At 45.3% G+C, this 19,954-nt stretch overlaps 2 protein-coding genes and 1 pseudogene across 2 annotated transcripts in view; 2 read left to right on the top strand and 1 right to left on the bottom strand.

Annotated features, from left to right (window-relative positions):
* LOC144697496 (uncharacterized) overlaps positions 1 to 19,954 on the top strand; it is a 253,619-nt gene that overhangs the window by 32,794 nt on the left and 200,871 nt on the right. The window lies entirely within an intron of this gene.
* The window catches only part of LOC144697978 (uncharacterized), a 608,842-nt gene that overhangs the window by 414,568 nt on the left and 174,320 nt on the right, over positions 1 to 19,954 (bottom strand). Inside the window, exon 2 of the mRNA XM_078569928.1 lies at positions 1,346 to 1,447. The gene's annotated coding sequence lies outside the window, so the exon portion shown is untranslated. The remainder of the gene's footprint in view (positions 1 to 1,345; positions 1,448 to 19,954) is intronic.
* LOC144697974 (uncharacterized) overlaps positions 1 to 19,954 on the top strand; it is a 102,866-nt pseudogene that overhangs the window by 37,520 nt on the left and 45,392 nt on the right.

Here is a 19,954-nt window from a genome sequence, read left to right as displayed (position 1 = left end):
TGAACACGCTGATGGGACATCAGTTGCTTGTAACTTTTAAAGCATTTCCCACAGTCTGAGCATTTGAAAGGTCTCTTATCAGTGTGAACTAGCTGGTGTGTCAGCAAGTCAGATGAACGAGAGAATCGCTTCCCACACTCAGAACAGGTAAATGGCCTCTCCCCTGTATGGCTGCGTCGATGGATTTCCAGCTCCGATGGGGATTTGCATCCCTTCCCACAGTCCTCACATTTCCATGGTTTCTCCCCATTGCATTTATGCCTTGACAGGCCAGATGATCGGCTGAAGCCTCGTTTGCAGATGAAACACGTGTACAGTTTCTCCCCACTGTGAATGGTGCTTTTTCCTTCCATGTTCAAAATCCGGTGATATTCAGGTTACGATAAATTGGGCAACTCCGTCGGATCCTGTTGTGATGTTTGGTTTCAGGTTCTCGACTGCAAATCTTCCCCTTCTAATCCCCTGAGAAATTGAGTTAAAACAGAAAAAAGGGAGTGAGAGAGAATCCACAAAAACACAAAGGCAAGTTGTGAAACTGAGCTGAATGACTCTGGTCATTTGTGGGGCCGGCACAAGGAAAAAAAAACTATAAAACCGCTGGATTGTCATAAAAATCCAACTGGTTCATTGTCCTGCCACCCGGTCTGGGCCAACACAAGACTCTGAAATTAGACAACAAAGCAATAGATGGACATGGATTCAGATCCACAGTAAAGGAGTCACACTGGCCCCAGAGCCCTGGGAACTCTCACAGATAACAGAATATGGCACTAAAAGCATAAATTTTAGACGAATGGTCAAAAATTCTCAACTATGAAACAATTTCTTAGTTTTCAATTTTAAAATCTCCTGCTGGAGCCTGCAGCTGGAAAGATATCAGAAGCACTGGAGTTAGAGAAAAATCTCCCAGTTGAGGAAATACCCAGAGAGCGGGGTGATGTCACCATGTAATTGTCGATGTGTGATGATGCCACACACATGGACACAGAACATCTGGGTCTGTGCAAACCAGTGACCACCACACATTATGAAGGATGTGAGGGTCCTTGAGAGGGGGCAGAGGAGATTTACCAGAATGGGTCGAGGAATGAGGGATTTTAGTTACAAGGTGAGGTTGGAAAAACTGGGGTTGTTTTCTTTGGAGCAAAGGAGATTGAGGGGAGATTTGATAAGGTGTACCAGTTTATTATAGGTTTAGATAAGGTAGATAAAGTAAAGATGCTCGCATTAGCTGATTGCAAAAGGATTACAGGACACAAATTAAGATTAGGACAAGAGACAGAGGGAGCATGTGAGAAACATATTTTATACAGTGAGTGGTGATGACCTGGAACTCAATACTTACATTCAGAGGCCGATACTATCCAGGTCCTGATGAATTGAGTGATTCTGTCAGATTTTTAAGTGATGTTTGGTTTGGGTTTCCCATCTGTTCTCTTCTATTATCCTGCAAAAGAAGTTTACAAAATACATTACTGTCTGTCCAGGATATAAATTGAGAAGAGATAAGCATTTCTCTTGGTTTGAGTTGCTGTGTGTAAATCCTCCCCTTCTAACCCCCTGTAAAAGGAGTTTCCAAAACCTATTCCTGTCAGTCCAAGATAGAAATTCACAATACTCTCTCCTCCTGCTACCTGGACCAGGATGACCGCGCATGCGCCCTGCCCCTCGTCATCATTGTCAATGCCCCAATTGGAGGATGACGTCCTCAGGGTTGTGGGTTTCTGCCCTGGGTCTTTATGTGACTGAACAGACCAACAGATGTTTGGGTACATGGGGCAGTGGGATCCAGAGAGCAGGTTTTACTTCCTTTTCATTTCTTCTCTACCGCCGCTCTGCCTCATCAATAAGACATTGGGACTCAAAGGGTATTGCAACTTGATGGACAAGTTGTCTCCATTCTGAACAACGGGGAACAAGCTCCTCCCAGGGATTCAAAACATTGCCCCCTAAAAAACAAAAAAAAATAGCTGGAAAAACTCAGCAGGTCTGGCAGCATCTCCGGAGAGGAAACACAGTTAACGTTTCAAGTCCATATGACTCTTCAACAGAACTAAGGAAAAATAGAAAAGAGGTGAAATATAAGCTGGTTTAAGGGGGGTGGGACAAGTAGAGCTGGATAGAGGGCCAGTGATAGGTGGAGATAACCAAAAGATGTCTTAGACAAAAGAACAAAGAGGTGTTGAAGCTGGTGATATTATCTAAGGCAAAAACAGAATTACCTGGAAAAACACAGCAGGTCTGGCAGCATCGGTCCACCGATGCTGCCAGACCTGCTGAGTTTTTCCAGGTAATTCTGTTTTTGTTTTGGATTTCCAGCATCCGCAGTAGTTTTTTGTGATATTATCTAAGGGACGTGATTGCCCCCTACAAAGATGGCGGCCCCGCATGCGCCGTGCTGCACATCGCCCCCAATAAAGATGGCGTCCGATAACCCGGCCCAACTCTGCGAGTTGCGGCCCACGCCCCGTGCAGACGGGGGACCGGGGAGTTCTTTTTCGAGATTTGCTGCTTACACAACATGTTTACGAATCCGCTCCACTCACCGTCCGGATCTATTGCTCCCTCTGCTCCAGTATTCACCCACTCACCAATTACGTTTCTGAGACGCGTCCCTCTATCGCCATTACTCACACTGCGCATGCTCCACTCAGCCAGGCCCCGCCTCTCATTCACTCCGATTGGTTAGAAGACCAGCCGCACCCGCACGGTCTTCCGGTCATGCCCCCTCTCCCTATTGGTCCAGAGCTGCCGTCAATCAGCGGGGCATTGTGACAGTTTCAAATAGTGAGAGCGGCCACAGACTCAGCCTGACTTGCTGATTCTTGGCAGCATTTTCTGTTTGGGAATTAGAGCTAGAGATGGATGGTCAGTTCCCCTCTGTCCGGGGGGGATTCACACTCATTTCCCTAGTGCAGGGACTACCACGGTTTTTTATTCGCTTGTGGGATGTGGGCATGACTGGCTCGGCCAGCATTTATTGTTCATGCCTAATTGCTCTTGTACATTTTTACAGAGGGCATTTTTAAGAGTCAAACACATTGCTGTGGGCCGGGAGTCACATGTAGATCAGACAATTTCCTCCCCTAAAGGATATCAGTGAACCAGTTGGTTTTTTGCGACAATTGACAATGGTTTTCTGATCATTATTAGACTTCTAATTCCCGATACTTATTGAATTCAAATTCCACCATCTGGCGGGATTCAAAACCAGAGCATTACCCTGGATCACCAGTCCAATTGCAACACCACTACACCACTGCCTCCCCATAACATTTACGTTACATGAGAAAGTCCCGGGTTCAACCCCGGCTGGAAGCTTTGTGTTTCAAATTGTTACTGAGGAGGATTTAACAGTGAGTTTAGTTTTATGTCGAAAAGAGTGAGAGTTATTGTCTCATTCTCTAAAGCTCCTTTTTCACTTTTAAACAGTGCCACGAAAGTTTCATATTTTTCATAATATTATTGTGGGATATTGTGTGTGTGTGATTGGTTCTCCGTGTGCCTGATTTAACTGAATTAGAATAGGATAGACTGCAAGGTTGAAGCTATCAAAAGAGTTAGGCGTAACAATGGCATTTAAAATGCTAATGAGTGAGCTGGGGTAAAGTCAGTAGATTGGGTGTGAATGAAATTTGAATTTATAGAGAAGCGGAGAGGTGTTTGGTTTTCAGAGAAACGTGATAAAGTTTTACAACTGACAGGATAAATACGGCAAGATTATTATGTTTACTTTTCCCAAAAGGAAAAGATCATAATGACAACATGAAAGATTTTTATAGTATGAGAAAAGTATATTCCAAAGACATGTGGGAACAATGGGACTTACTGATTAAAGAGGATGAAAGATATTTAAAGAAGGATCGAAGTTGTATGAAGGGTGCCCGTGTATGATCTAAAAGATACACTGTATGGAACAGACATGTGGAAACGCCTCTCGCCACTTTTTCAGAAGCCTGCTGTTCCAGTAACCGAAGTTGTGTTGAAAGACTTTGGAATTCCACTGTCGAGTGGGAGCTTGTAGTAACTTTGCTGGATGCCTCTCTAAATCTAAAGTCTATTTTGGACTGTTGCCTTAAAGGGGTTGTGTAGTTGGGAGTCAGGTTACTCATGATTTTTGGGATTTGTTACAATATTAAGAAAGTGTCATTTGTGTATGTGTTTTATTCCTTTCCTTTGTTAATAAATGTTTTAATTTAATTTTTAAAATCTCTAAAGGTGTTAGTGGACTCATTACTTCTGAATTCAGTGCACAAACCTTCTCGTAATAAATACAAATCGTTGTGATAGCGTGGCCAGGTTTCCCTTGTGGTTTTGGTCAGCCTAGCAAATACCACCTGTCATATCATAACAACAGGTAACAATAAGCAAGAGAAAACTGATCCACTGTGACCCCAAAACAAGATACTGCAGGCGCTGGGAATCTGACCTCAAAACAGAAAATGTTGGAAACACTCAGCAGGTCAAACAGCTTCTATGGAGAGGGAAACAGAGTGAATGTTTCAGGTCGTTGAACTTTTATCCAAACTGGAAGAATATAGAGATTTAACAATTTAATATAGAGATTTACAAACAAGTACAGAGTCAGGGGTAAGAGAGGGGGAGAGAAGGAAAGAACAAACGGTATTGTGATAGGGTGGAAGGCTGGAGTGATTGACTGGCAAAGGGGATGATGGTGCAAGGCAACATTGGGTGATAATGAGACAAGGAAATAAACTAATGGGACAAGTGAAGAAACAAAAGACAGATCCAGAAGAGGTATGAATGGTAACAGCAGGACCGTTACCAGCATCTACTGTCGAAAAATGTGGGAGCATTGGTTATGATCTGAAAAGGTTGAAATAAATGTTGAGCCTGGGAGGTTATAAATTGCCGAATTTAAGATGAGCTGCTGTTTCCCCAGCTTCCACTGAGCTTGATTGGAACAGTGTAGGAGGCCGACGACAGAGTGGTCAGAGTGGGAGTGGGATGGAGAATTATAAAAACAAATTACTGGGAGCTCAGAATCACACTTGCAGACTGAATGGTGATGTTCCACAAAGCAGTCACCCAATCTGAATTGAGTCTCCTCAGTGAATAACAGATCACATTGTGAGCAATGAATGCACAATACTAAAATGTGAAAAATACAAGTAAATCACAGTGTCACCCAGAAAGTATGTTTAGGGCCCAGGAAAGTGGAAAGGGAGGAGGTGAAAGGGGCGGGGGCTGCATCTGTTGTGCTTGTTGGAAATGATTCACGGTGATGTTCATAAGAACACAAGAAATAGGAGCAGGGGTGGACCACACGGCCCCTTGAGCCTGCTCCACCATTGAATGATCTTCCAGCTCAACTTCACTTTCCCGCCCTATCATCATATCCATTGATTCCCTTAGTGTCCAAATATTCAGGGATTCCCAACTTGAATATACTCACGACAGAGTGACATATTCAATTTAAGTATTAATATGGAAAATGCACAAACAAGGTGCACACAAATTGCAAATTCACTTGCTCGCTGCTTGCTAATCATGTTAATTGAACTTTCCACTTGCCCCATGCTGAAACCTAGTCATTCTCTGATAGGTATTGTTGGTGATATAATTGGCAAATTTAGAATGAAAAACGCCCTCTGCTTCGCTGTAAGGGTGAGAAATAACTTTGTAAATGATACATAATATTACAGGCCGGCTCATTGTATCTACCAATTTCGTCTCTTATTTTAAGCTAATGGGAGAATTTCTGAAATAGAGGATGGTGAATAACAGCTCGAAACCACAGTCCCCTCTCCCACTGAGCTATTGATCCTTCCAACATACAGGAATTTGGAGCATTAGTGACTTTTATGTTCAGGTTAGCTCTGTACCCATATGATGGATAGATCGAGAAGCATTGGAGAAGGTGCAAAAAAGATTTACTGAAATGATACCATAATTGTAAAGTTATACCAATCAACAAAGATTCAACAGTTTGAAAAGGTTTTGTCTAGAATAGAGAATGAGAGATGAAATGACCGAGGCTTTTAAGATAATGAAATGGTTTGACAGGGTAGACAAATTGTAGACAAATGGAAGATATTTCCATTTGTGAGTGGATGAGAATAAATGTAAGTTAGCCATTAACAAATCCTAATGTGTAAACCAGGAGCAATTTCTTTCACTAGAGATAAAAGCAAAAAGTGCTGGAAATGCTCAGCATATCAAGGAGAATACGTGAATTGAGAAACAGTTAAATTTTCAGGTCTGTGCACTGATGCAGTGCAGTTTTCATAGAAAGTCATAGCCCTGAAATGTAAACTATGTTTAGCACTCCACAGACACTATGTTTCTCTCTCCACAGGCTCCACTAGGTCTGCTGAAAATTGCTCCATTTTCCGTTTTTATTTGCGATTTACAGCACCCGCTTTTCAATAACTGTTGATGGTGGGGAATGTAGAACTCGTTGTCAGAAGGATTTCAAATCCCACTGTGAGTTAAAAACTTATGGGTAACATCACACTGTGAAAGCACCGTTTGCCAAATGATTTGTTGCATTCTTACTGATAAGACGGAGTTTCAATGTTCAATGCATGGGAAGAAAAATCACTTTTTCACACCATCTGTTGAGAATCCAGCGACTTCACACCTAACTGTAGGAGTTGTTCTGCTGCTATTTGCACCCGGGGCAGAGGCTCATGCACGTTGTTCATCATAGCAATTAACTTAATAATGTTATATCTTGGCCGTCTGGCTCCAAACGTCATCGGATCGCGAAACATAATTTCCTTTCCAAAATAAGGGGGCTTTCAATGGCAGCCGAAGTACCCAGCATTCAAAGGGGAGCAGAATGTGCCCTATTCTCACTGCAGGAGCTTCCTGCACATGCGCATTATGGTGTGTGTATGGGTGTGGTGCGACGATGGTTGGAGCATGCGCATTGTGGCCTATTCCATGAGCATGCGCATTGTGACCCATTCCATGAGCATGCGCAGTGCTGGTCTGTGACTGCAGCTGCTGAGAGCGGGTGTGAGAATGTCGAGTGGAGAAAACTAACAGAGTTAGTGTGTGTGTGAGGAGGAATGGAGCCAGCGGAGTGGGCGCGGAGGCTTCATAAAGACACAGTGCAGGCCTCAGAACCTAAAATAACAAGGTACCGGTCTTGTGTTTGCAGAGAACGGGCCGCAAAAGTCTGGATTTCTCCCTTCGCCAAGCCCGGGGTAACGGCCGCCATCTTTATAGGGGGCAATGTGCAGCAGGGCACATGCGCGGTCATCCTGGTCCAGGTAGCAGGAGGTGAGAATGTTGTGAATTTCTATCCTGGACTGACAGGGATGGATTTTGGAAATTCCTTTTACAGGGGGTTAGAAGAGGAGAATTTACAGATGGGAAAGTCAAACCCAACATCTTACGAAGATCTGACAGAGTCACTTGATTCATCAGGACCTGGATCCTCCTTTTCCAATGCTCTGTACCAACCGTTTCCCAAACCGGCCACTGTCAGTCCAGGATAGAAATTTAGGACCTGGATATTATTGGCCTCTGAGTGTCAGCATTGAGTTCCAGGTCATTTTTTTTTCTTCATTCACAGGATGTGGGCTTCCCTGGCTGCGCCAGCATTTATTGCCCACCCCTAGTTGCCTTTGAGAAGGTGGTGAGCTGCCTTCTTGAACTGCTGCAGTCCATGTAGTGTAGGTACACCCATATTGCTGTTAGGAAGGGAGTTCCAGGATTTTGACTCAGTGACAGTGAAAGAACGGCCGATATATTTCCAAGTCAGGATGGTGAGTGACTTAGAGGGAAACTTCCAGGTGGTGGTGTTCCCATCTGTCTGCTGCCCTTCTGTAGTAGTGGTAGTGGTCATGGGTTTGGAAGGTGCTGTCAAAGGAGCCTTGGTAAATTCCTGCAGTGCATCTTGTAGATAGGACACACTGCTGCTACTTGCGTCATTGGTGGATGGAGTGAATGTTTGTGGATTGGTGCCAGTCAAGTGGGCTGCTTTGTCCTGGACGGTGTCAAGCTCTTTGAGTGTTGTGGGAATTGCACTCATCCAGGCAAGTGGGGAGTATTCAGCCAAACTCCTGACTTGTGCCTTGTAGATGGTGGACAGGCTTTGGGGCGTCAGGAGGCGGGTTACTCATCGTGCTATTCCACAGTATTTATATGGTTAGTGCAGTTCAGTTTCTGGTCAGTGGTAACCCCCAGGATGTTGATAGTGGGGGATTCAGTGATGGTAATGCCATTGAATGTCAAGGAGCGATGGTTAGATTCTCTCTTTTTGGAGATGGTCAATGCCTGATGCGTGGCCCATAGCCTTTGCAGTATCCAGTGCCTTCAGCCATTTCTTGATATCATGTGGAGTGAATTGAATTGGCGGAAGACTGGCATTTGTGATGCTGGGGACCTCTGGAGGAGGCTGAGATGGATCATCCACTCAGCCCTTATGACTGAAGATGGTGTGAATGTCACTTGCCACTTGTCAGCCCAAGCCTTGATATTTTCCAGGTCTTGCTGCATTTGGACATGGACTGCTTCAGTATCTGAGGAGCAGTGAATGGTGCTGAACATTGTGCAATCATCAGCGAACATCCCCACTTCTGACCTTATGATGGAAGGAAGGTCATTGATGAAGCAGCTGAAGATGGTTGGGCCAAGCACACTACCCTGAGGAACTCCTGCAGTGATGTCCTGGAACTGAGATGACTGACCTCCCAACAACCACAACCATCTCCCTTTGCGTTAGGTATGACTCCAACCAGTGGAGTGTTTTCCCCCTGATTCCCATTGACTCCAGTTTTGCTCGGGCTCCTTAATGCCACACTCTGCCAAATGCTGCCTTGATGTCAAGGGCTGTCACTCTCACCTCACCTCGGGAGACTAGCTCTTTGTCCATATTTGAACCAATGCTTTAGTGAGGTCAGGAGCTGAGTGGCCCTGGCGGAACCGAAACTGAGCGTCAGTGAGCAGGTGCTGCTTGATAGCACTGTTGATGACTCCTTCCATTACTTTACTGATGATGTAGAGTAGACTGATGGGGCGGTAATTGGCTGGTTTGGATTTGTCCTGCTTTTTGTGTACAGGACATACCTTGGGAATTTTCCACACAGCCTAGTGGATACTCGTGTTGTAGCTGTACTGGAACAGCTTGGCTAGGGGAGCGGCTAGTTCTGGAGCACACGTCTTCAGTACTATTACCTGAATATTGTCATGGCCCATAGCCTTTGCAGTATCCAGTGCCTTCAGCCATTTCTTGATATCATGTGGAGTGAATTGAATTGGTGGAAGACTGGCATCTGTATGCTGGGGACCTCTGGAGGAGGCTGAGATGGATCATCCACTCAGCGCTTATGGCTGAAGATTGTAGCAAATGCTTCAGCCTTATCTTTTGCACTGATGTGCTGTGCTCCTCCACTATTGAGGATGGGAATATTTGTGGAGCTCCTTCTCCAGTGGGTTATTTAACTGTTCACCACCATTCATGACTGTATGTGGCAGGACTGCAGAGCTCAGTTCTGATACGTTGGTTGTGGGATCACTTAGCTCTGTCTATCACTTGCTGTTTATGCTGTTTGGCACGCAAGTAGTCCTGTGTTATAGCTTCACCAGGTTGACACCTCATTTTTAGGTATGCTTGGTGCTGCTCCTGGCATTCCCTCTTGCATTCTTCATTGAACCAGGGTTGATTCCCTGGCTTGATGGTAAGAATGGTAGAGTGGGGGAAATGCCAGGCCATGAGGTTACAGATTGTGTTCAAGTACAATTCTGCTGCTACTGATGGCCCACAGCACCTCAACAAATGCCTAGTTTCGAGTTGCTGGATCTGTTCATAATCTATCCCATTTAGCACAGTGGTAGTGCCACACAACAAGATGGAGGTTATCCTCATTGTGAAGGCAGGACTTCGTCTCCACAATAACTGTGCGGTGGTCACTTCTACCGATGCTGTCATGGACAGATACATCTGTGGCAGGTAGGTTGGTGAGGATGAAGTCAAGTATGTTTTTCCATCTTGTTGGTTCCCTCACCACCTGCCCCAGTCTAGCAGCTATATCCTTTTGGACTCGGCCAGCTTGGTGCTACTGAGCCACTGCTGGTGATGGACATTGATGTCCCCACCCAGAGTACATTCTGCACCCTTGCCACCCTCAGTGCTTCCTCCAAGTGGTGTTCAACATGGAGGAGCACTGATTCATCAGCTGAGGGAGGGCGGTCCATGGTAATAAGCAGGAGGTTTCCTTGCCCATGTTTGACTTGATGCCATGAGACTTCATGTTGAGGACTTGCAGGGTAACTCCTTCCCAACTGTATACTGCTGTGCCGCCACTTCTAGCTGGGCCTGTCCTCTCGCTGGGACATGGATGGTGATGGGTGGTGTTTGAGACATTATCTGTGAGGTATGATTCCGTGAGGCTGTTACTTGACTAGTCTGTGAGACAGCTCTCCCAATTTTGAAAGGGCTTTTCAGGGTCGAGCTGATGATGAGATTTCCGTTGTCGTTTCTGGTGCCGAGGTCGATACCGGGTGGTCCGTCCGGTTTCATTCCTTTTTTGTGACTTTGTAGCAGTTCATTCCAACCTTGCTAGGCCATTTCAGGGTCAACCATATTGCTGTGGATTTGAATCCACGTGTACGTAAGACCAGGTGAGGACGACAGATTTCTTTCCCCTAAAGGGCATTAGAGAACCAGATGGGTTTTTACAGCAATCGACAATGGTTTCATGGTCATCGTTAGGCCATGACAGGGTTCAAACCCGGGTCCACAGAGCATTACTTTGGATCTCTGGATCATTAGTCCAGTAACAATACCACTACACCATCGCCTCCCCGAATTCTATCCCATTTAGCACAGTGGTAGTGCCACACAACATGATGGAGGGTATCCTCAGTGTGAAGGTGGGACTTTGTCTGTGGTCACTCCTACCGATACTGTCATGGACAGATGCATGGGGGTGGAAATTGAGCGTTTTGGAGATTCTCTCAAAGTTCTGATGAGTTGTAGATATGTAAAATCCCTCATCTTCTTTCGTTCTTCTCTCTCTGTCCTTCTCTATCCTCCTGCAGAAGCCAGAGTCTTGCTTTGTCCCAAACCGGGTGGCAGGTTCCCTTCCCTGAAGGACATTAGTGAACCAGTTGGGCTTTTATGACAATCCAGCAGTTTTCATGGTCACTTTTTCCTAGTGCCGGTCCCACAAATTCCCAGTTTCATTCAGCTCAATTTCACAACCTGCCTTTGTGTTTTTGTGGGTTCTCTCTCACTCCCTTTTTTCTGTTTTAAATTAATTTCACAGGGGATTAGAAGGGGAGGATTTGCAGTCAGGAAACTGAAACCAAACATCACATCAGGATCTGACGGAGTCGCCCAATTTATCGTAACCTGAATATCATCGGATTTTGAACATGGAAGGAAAAGGCACCGTTCACAGTGGGGAGAAACTGTACACGTGTTCTATGTGTGGACGAGGCTTCAGCAGATCTTCTGATCTGTCGAGACACAAGCACAGTCACAACAGGGAGAAACTGTGGAAATGTGGGGACTGTGGGAAGGAATTCCATTACCCGTCTCAACTAGAAACCCATCGACACAGTCACACTGGGGAGAGACCGTTCACCTGCCCCACATGTGGGAAAGGATTCACTGATACATCCAACCTGCGGAAACACCAGCGAGTTCACACTGGGGAAAGAGTTTATAAATGCCCAGACTGTGGGAAGTGCTATAAAAGTTCCGGGGAGCTGATGTCCCATCAACGTGTTCACACTGATGAGAGACCGTTCAGGTGCTCTCACTGTGGAACTGGGTTCAGGTGGTCATCTCACCTCACTGAGCACCAGCGAATTCACACTGGGGAGAGGCCGTTCACCTGCTCCAAGTGTGGGAAGGAATTTGCTCGGTTATCCCACCTGCTGAGACACCAGTGAGTTCGCAGTGATGAAAGACCTTCTAAATGCCCAGACTGTGGGAAGTGCTATAAAAGCCCCAGGGGCCTGATGTCCCATCGATGTGTTCACACTGACGAGAGGCCATTCAGGTGCTCTCACTGTGGGACTGGGTTCAGGGGGTCATCTCAACTCACGAAGCACCAGCGAATCCACACTGGGGAGAGACCGTTTTCTTGCTCTGGGTGTGGGAAGGGATTCACTCAGTCATCTGACCTGCTATCACACCAGCGAGTTCACACTGGGGAGAGGCCGTTCACCTGCTCCGAGTGTGGGAAGGGATTCACTCAGTTATCCCACCTGCTGAGACACCAGCGAGTTCATAATGGGGAGAGACCATTTACCTGCTTCAAATGTGGGAAGAGGTTCACTCAGTCATCCAACCTGCTGAGACACCAGCGAGTTCACACTGGGGAGAGGCCGTTCACCTGCTCCCTGTGTGGGAAGGGATTCTCTCAGTTATCCCACCTGCTGAGACACCAGCGAGTTCACACTGGGGAGAGACCATTCACCTGCTCTGAGTGTGGGAATGGATTTCCTGGTTTATCCCTCCAGCGAGTTCACACTCAGGAGAGACCTTTTAAATGCCCACACTGTGGGAAATGCTATAAAAGCCTCAGGGACCTGAGTTCACACTCGGTTCAGGTGGTCATCTCAACTCACTAAGCACCAGCGAGTTCACACTAGGGAGAGGCCGTTCACCTACTCCGAGTGTGGGAAGGGATTCACTCTGTCATCCGACCTGCTGAGACACCAACGAGTTTACAAGTGACAGCAGTGATTGGATTTTGCTGTTAGTCACATCCAGGACTGAACCGAGTTCACTGGGGCCTGTTTCTGCCGATGTTAATACATAGAACTGGCCTCGAGTTTATTAGTATTCTGGATAAAAGTCAAATAAACTAATTCTATGTTAAACACAGTATATTGACTCTTTTTAGGATCTCTAACACAAGTTGGTTCAAGGGGTCTCTCCACCTCCTCCATTCGCACATCCAAGAACAAGTGTGAGGAGCTCATGGAGCTTCTTTGTCACTAAGATTGAGACAATCTGATCACCTGCCCCTGCTGCTTCCCTCCCTCCCACTAACCCACTGGGACAAACTGTCTCTAACTCCATATTCACACTCAACAGCTGATCTCCCACATCCACATGTTCACTGTTTTGTCTTTATATATTTCCGGGATGTGGGAGTCACTGGCTCAGCCAGCATTGATTGCCCATCCCTAGTTGCCCTTGAGAAGGTGGTGGTGAGCTGATATTGTAAACAATTTTCTCTCTCAACCTCCACATCTGTGACACATCCCATCTCTTCTGCTTCAGCCGATTTGCTGTTGAAACCCTCATTCCTGCCTTTTCTCCCTCTGACTATTCCAGAACTATCCTAAACCTCCTTTCCTATTCCACCCGCTGTCAGTCCGGAACACTGGTACCTTTTTAAAAAATTCCCATGGGATGTAGGACAGACGAGGCCAACATTGGTTGTCCATCCTGATTGTGCTTTGAACTGAGTGGCTGCCTCAGCCATTTCAGAGGGCAGTGAAGAGCCAACCACATTACTGTGGGTCCGGAGTCACAGGTAGGCCAGACCGGGTAAGGATGGCAGATTTCCTTCCCTAAAGGACATTAGTGAACCAGATGGTCTTTTACAACAATCTATGTTGGGTTCATGGTCCAATTACGAGCTTTCAATTTGAGATTTTATTCCTTGAATTTAAATTCCACCAGTCTGAGATTTGAACCCAGAAGGTCAGCCTGGGTCTCGGGAATACTAGTCCAGTGACATTGTCACTCTGTCTCCATCTTCCTGTATCCTGACTGGCAGTTAGTCACTTTCACCCATTACTCACTGACCTACATTGCTTTCCGTTCTGACAATTTATGTGTTTCTTTTTCAAATCTCTCCCTGGTCTCATCCCTCCCTATCTCTGGAAACGCCTCCACCCGACATCCCTCCGAGATCTTTCTGTTCCTCCAATTCTGGATTGTTACACATCCCCGATTTCCATCACTCCACCAGTGCCGGATGTGCATTCAGCTGCCTGGGTGTGAAGCTCTGGATTCCCTCCCTAACCATCTCCACCTCTCTAACTTTCTCTCCTCTCCTTTAAGAGGCTCCTTAAAATCTGCCTCTTTGACCCAGTGTTTGGTCACTTGTCCTAATATCTCCTTTTGTGTCTTGGTGTTGAGATTTGTTTGATCACACTCCTGAGAAGCCCCTTGGGATGTTTGACTGTGTGAAGGGTGTTATATAAATACAAGTTGTTTTTGCTGCTGTTAATAACATTCATGACTGAACCATGTTCATTCTAACATTGGTAATTTATTGTAGGTACAGCAAGCAGACAATTAAGAAGGCAAATGGTATGTTGGCCTTTGTGACAAGATGATTTGAGTATAGGAGTAAAGATATCTTACTGCGATTATATAGAGCCTTGGTGAGACCGCACTTGGAGTATTGTGTGCAGGTTCGGTCTCCTTAGTTAAGGAATGATATACTTGCCATAGAGGGAATGCAATAAATGTTCACTAAATTAATTCATGAGGTGGAGGGATTGTCCACTGAGGAATGATTAAATGGACTGGGTCTTTATTCTCTGGAGTTTAGAAAAATGAGAGAAGATCTCATTCAAGCTAACCTCCCTACTTTTGGAATCAATTCCCCTCAATGAATGATAACATTCTATTAGCTTTCCTATTACTTGCTGTACCTGCATACTAGCCTTTTGTGATTCATGCACTAGGACACCCAGATCCCTCTGAATCTTACAGCACTGTTATCTCTCACCATTTTGATAATCAGCTTACTTTTTATTCTTCCTGCCAAAATTAACAATTTCACATTTGCCCACACTGTACTCCATTTACCAAATCTTTGCCCACTCACTTAATCCTTTGTAGCCTCCTTATGTCCTCTTCACAATTTACTTTCCTACCGACCTTTGTATTGTCAGCAAATTTAGAAACCATTCCTTCAGTCCCTTATTCCTCCTATCAGCTACCCCATGACTAACTTAACCACAAAGAAATAAAATCAAAATACCAGGGATGCTGCAAATCCAAATTTAAACAGAAAATGCTGGAACAAACTCAGCAGGTCTGGAAGCATCTGTGGAGAGAGAAGCAGAGTTAATGCTTTCAGTTCAATATGATCCTTCTTCACTCTGGCTTCACTTTAGCTATTGCTAAACTGGAACTAAAAGTTGGCCATTTTATCCACATGTGAATAATGGAAAATAATATGTTAGATAAATGTTCAGAAGGTCAAGCTGTAACTGATTAAAGAAAATCAGAAGAGTGGAGATGCTGGGAATAGGAATGTTCTAATGAAAGATGATCGAGCTAAAACTTTCACTCAGTTTCTCTCTCCGGATACACCCTGACTGGAGGAGTGTTTCCAACATCCTGTTAGATCAGGTACTTCCACATCAAGAGGTCTGATTGTTTTTTTTTCAAACTATGAGACATCCCACAGTGATAAACGTGTTACATGATCGTTTCTCAGCCTTTTGGCTGAGATCACGTGTGGAATCCATTGGGTTTGAGCTCTGAGATTTGTAGTTTTTTTTTAGGGGGGTGGATCTCAATGCTGCCCTCAGTCTGACGTCATAATGATGTTTGAACTCTCCATCCTGGCTCAGGACTGACACTGATAGAGTGAAGAGAATGAGCAGAAACAATCATCCCAGCCAGGGGATGTGTAACACTGTCAGGGTGACAGGGAAGGAGATGGAAGAAGACATAAAGATTACAGAGATAGGGGGAGACGAGACCCTGGAGGGATTTGAAAGCAAGAATGTGAATTTTAAATCACCAGGACCCAGTGTAGGTCAGTGAGCACGGGGGTGTTGGATAAACAGGACTTGGTGTGAGAAAGCACATGGGCAGAAGCGTTTTGGATGATCTCACGCTTCCACATGGGTGGGCTGGATGTGAGAGGCCGGCCAGGAATGTATTGGAATCATCAAGTCTTAAGGTAACACGGACATGGATAAGGGTTTGAACAGCAGATGAGCTGGGGTAGACAAGCGACGTTATGGAGATTGAAATATCTGGTGTTAGTGATGGTGTGGATATGTGGTCAGAAACTCATCTTGGGGGCAAATAAGACACCGAGATTGTGAACAGTGTGGTTCAGCCTCAGACAGTTCCCAGGGAGAGGGATGGACTCGGTAGTTAGGGAAAGGAATTTGTAGTGGTGACCAAAGACAATGGCTTTGGTCTTCCCAATTTTTAATTGGAGGAAATTTTTTGCTCATCCAGTACTGGATGTGGGATAAGCAGTTTGATAATTTAGTACCAGTGGAGGAATGGAGAGGGATGGTGGTGAGGTAGAGCTGGGCATTGTCAGTGTACGTGTGAAAACTAACATGGTGCTTTTGGATGATGTCACCGAGTGGCAGCATGTAGATGAGAAATAGGAGGGGCCAAGGATAGATCCTTGTGGGACACCAAGCACAAGGACTTTGGAGAGTAAAGGGAGGTTGGAGATGGGGCAATAGTTTGTGAAGACAATGAGATCAAAGGTTTTCTTTTGTGCATGGGTGATGGTGGATTTAAAGGCGAGAAGGATGGTACCAGAAGAGAGAATTGTTAGCAATACCAGCTAAAATGCAGAAGTTGGCTGGTCAACAGGGAAAAGGGCCAAGAGAGCAGAAGGTGGGCCTGATGGACAAGGTGAGCACAGAGAGGGCATGAGGGGAGATGGGAGAGAAACTGGAGAAAGAAGTGAGTTCAGGGCTTGTAAATGGAGGAACTTCAGAGACAGTCTGGCCTGGTGGGCTAGTGGAAGGGAGGGAAGCAGCAGAGGCAGCTGATCGGATTGTCTCAATCTTAGTGACAAAGAATCTCCATGAGCTTCTCACACTTGTTGTTGGAGGTGAGGATGGAGGAGATGGGGGAGAGGGAGAGCCTTTCAAATGGAACTAACTTGTGTCTGAGAAACACTTGACACTCTTGTGTGTTGAACAGAGAGGTAATTTATTTTTCTTTACCCAGAATATTAACACCTATAACTGGGCTGGAGTTTATTAACATCAGCAGAAACTGACCCCAATGACCATAGTTCAGTCCCGGATGTGATTAACATCAAAATCACATCACAAGGAGTTACGTGTGAATTCACTGGTGTGTCAGCAGGTGGCATGACTGAATGAATCCCTTCCCACACTCGGAGCAGGTGAACGGTCTCTCCGCAGAGTGAACTCGCCGGTGTATCAGCAGATGGAATGACCGAGTGAATCTCTTCCCACACTCGGAGCAGCTGAACGGTCTCTCCCCGGTGTGAGTGCGTTGGTGAACAATCAGACCAGATGATCGCCTGAACCCAGTCCCGCAATAAGAGCACTTGAATGGTCTCTTGTCAGTGTGAACACCCTGATGGACAACCAGTTCCTGGGAACCTTTGTAGCACTTGCCACAGTTGGGGCATTTAAAAGGTCTCTCATCAGTTTGAACTCGCTGGTGTGAGAGGAGGTTGGATGAGTGAGCAAATCTCTTCCCACACACGGTGCAGGTGAACGGTTTCTCCCCAGTGTGAACTCACAGGTGTACAGTGAGCTGAGGTGAATGCTTGAACCCAGTTCCACAGTGAGAGCACCTGAACGGTTTCTCGTCAGTGTGAACACGTTGATGGGACATCAGTTCCCGCGAACTTTTATAGCACTTCCCACAGTCAGAACATTTAAAAGGTCTCTCGTCAGTGTGAACTTGTCGGTGTCTCAGTAGGGTGGATGACTGAGAGAATCCCTTCCCACACTCAGAGCAGGTGAACGGCCTCTCCCCAGTGTGACTGCGCCGATGAGTTTACAACTTAGACGGGGATCTGAATCCCATTTCACAGTCTCCACATTTCCACAGTTTCTCCCTGTTGTCCCTGCATTTATGTTTTGACAGGTCAGATGATCGGCTGAAGCCTCGTCCACACACAGAACACGTGTATGGTTGCTCCCCACTGTGAACGGTGCTTTTTCCTTCCATGTTCAAAATCCAATGATATTCAGGTTACGATAAATTGGATGACTCCATCAGATCCTGATGTGATGTTTGGTTTGAGTTTCCTGACTGCAAATCCTCCCCTTCTAATACTCTGTGAAACTGATTTAAAAGAGAAAAAAATGGAGTGAGAGAGAACCCACAAAAACACAAAGGCAGGTTGTGAAATTGAGCTGAATAAATCTGGTAATTTGTGGGGCCAGGACGAGGAAAAAGTGACCATGAAAGCTGCTGAATTGTTATAGAAACCCAACTGGTTCACATGCTCCTGCTACCCTGGATGGAAATGGAGGGAGATTCCATCAAAATTCGTATCGAGATGCAGATATCACCTTCACTACCTGCTGCTCCCACCTCTCTGTTCGGTCTCTCTCTTCTCTCTCTCTTTCTGTCCTTCAATAAATGCCAGAATCTTGTGTAGATCCAGACCGGGTGGCAGGTTCCCTTCCCTGATGGACATTAGTGAACCAAACTTGACGATTCTAATTCACTTCTAGATGGCCTCCCACATTCAATCCGTCGGGAAGTTGAGATTTTCTAAATCTCCACTGTCTATGTTTTCTGCACTGGGTCCTGTTCGTTCACCCATCACCCTGTCCTCACTGATCTACAAAGGCTCCTGGTTTAGCAGCAACTCAGTTTCAAATTCTCATCCTTGTTTTCAAATCCCTTCTTGCCCTTCGCTACTGCCAGTCACACAGACTTTCAGCACACATAAAACAAAGATACATTGAGGTCATGATGAATCAAGTGACTCCTTCAGATCCTGATCTGATGTTTGGTTTGAGTTTTCCGCCTTCAAAACTGCTCTTCTACTATCCTGTCAAAAAAATTACAGCACTGTCAAGAACAAACATTCAGAAGAGAGAAACATTTCTCTTGGTTTGAGTTTACTTTGTGTAAATCCTCCCCTTCTAATCCTCTGTAAAAGGAGTTTCCAAAATCCATCCCAGTCAGTCCAGGATAGAAATTCACAATATTCTCTCCTCCTGCTAACTGGACTAGGCTGACCCAAACACAGAACATTTAAACCATGTCTTGCCATTTGAGAATGCACCGATTCTGGATCAAATCCCTTGAATGTTTAAAGCTGGAGTGTTAACAGGTTGGGAAGCTGAATAAATTTCATTGCCCACATAAAGTCATTTAAACTTCAATGGGATGCGAGTCGCTGGCAGTGTCAGCTTTTAATATCCATTCCGATTTGCCCTGGACCTGAGTGGCTTGCTGGGCCGTGTCTGGATTCACATGACCAGGTAAAGAAGACAGATTTTCTTCTCTAAAGGACGTTAGTGAACCAGATGGGCTTTTAGAATAATCGACAATGGTTTCATGATCACCATTACTGAGATTCACTTTTAAATCCAGAATTTATTAACTGAATTTAAAATTTCACCAGCTGCTGTGGTGGGATTGAAACCCATATCCCCAGAAGATTAGAAACAGAACAGAAAATGCTGGAAAAAAACTCAGCAAGTCTGACAGCATCTGTGGAGAGAGAAACAGAGTTAACATTTCCAGTCCATACGACCCTTCATCAGAACTACCAGAAGATTAACTGGTCTCGATATTACTAATTATCATAACGACATTACCACTGCGCTAGCATCTCTCTCTCAGAACCGGATTGGTCTCCCTCCAGTGTGACTGTGCTGCTCTGTCAGTAAATCTAGTGACTCTATTTCCACTTTCAGCTGCTGAATGATCTTTGCATGGCGGGATTTTACCCATGAGTTCCAGCTAAGATGGGAATCTCAAACCCTTCTGGTAATGAATTCCACATTCGTAGCACTCTCCAGTTAAAGAAAAAGCAAAATGCTTCAGATGCTGGGCATCTGAAATAAAACTGTCAATGGTGGAAGCGCTCAGCAGATCTGCCAGTGTCTGTGGAGAAAGAAACACCGTTAAAATTTCAGGTCAGTGACCTTTCTTCAGAACAGCACTGCATCAGCGTACAGACCTGAATTGTTAACTCTGTTTCTCAATCCGCAGATGTTGCCACATATGCAGAGTATTTGTAGCATTCTCTGTTTTTATCTCTGGTTAATGAAGTTGATCCTGAATTGC

This window comes from Cetorhinus maximus, chromosome 23, assembly GCF_964194155.1.
Source record: "Cetorhinus maximus chromosome 23, sCetMax3.hap1.1, whole genome shotgun sequence".
In the NCBI taxonomy this organism is placed as follows: domain Eukaryota; kingdom Metazoa; phylum Chordata; class Chondrichthyes; order Lamniformes; family Cetorhinidae; genus Cetorhinus; species Cetorhinus maximus.
Note: the sequence above shows the minus strand (reverse complement) of the source record. Positions and strands in the feature narration are given on the sequence as shown.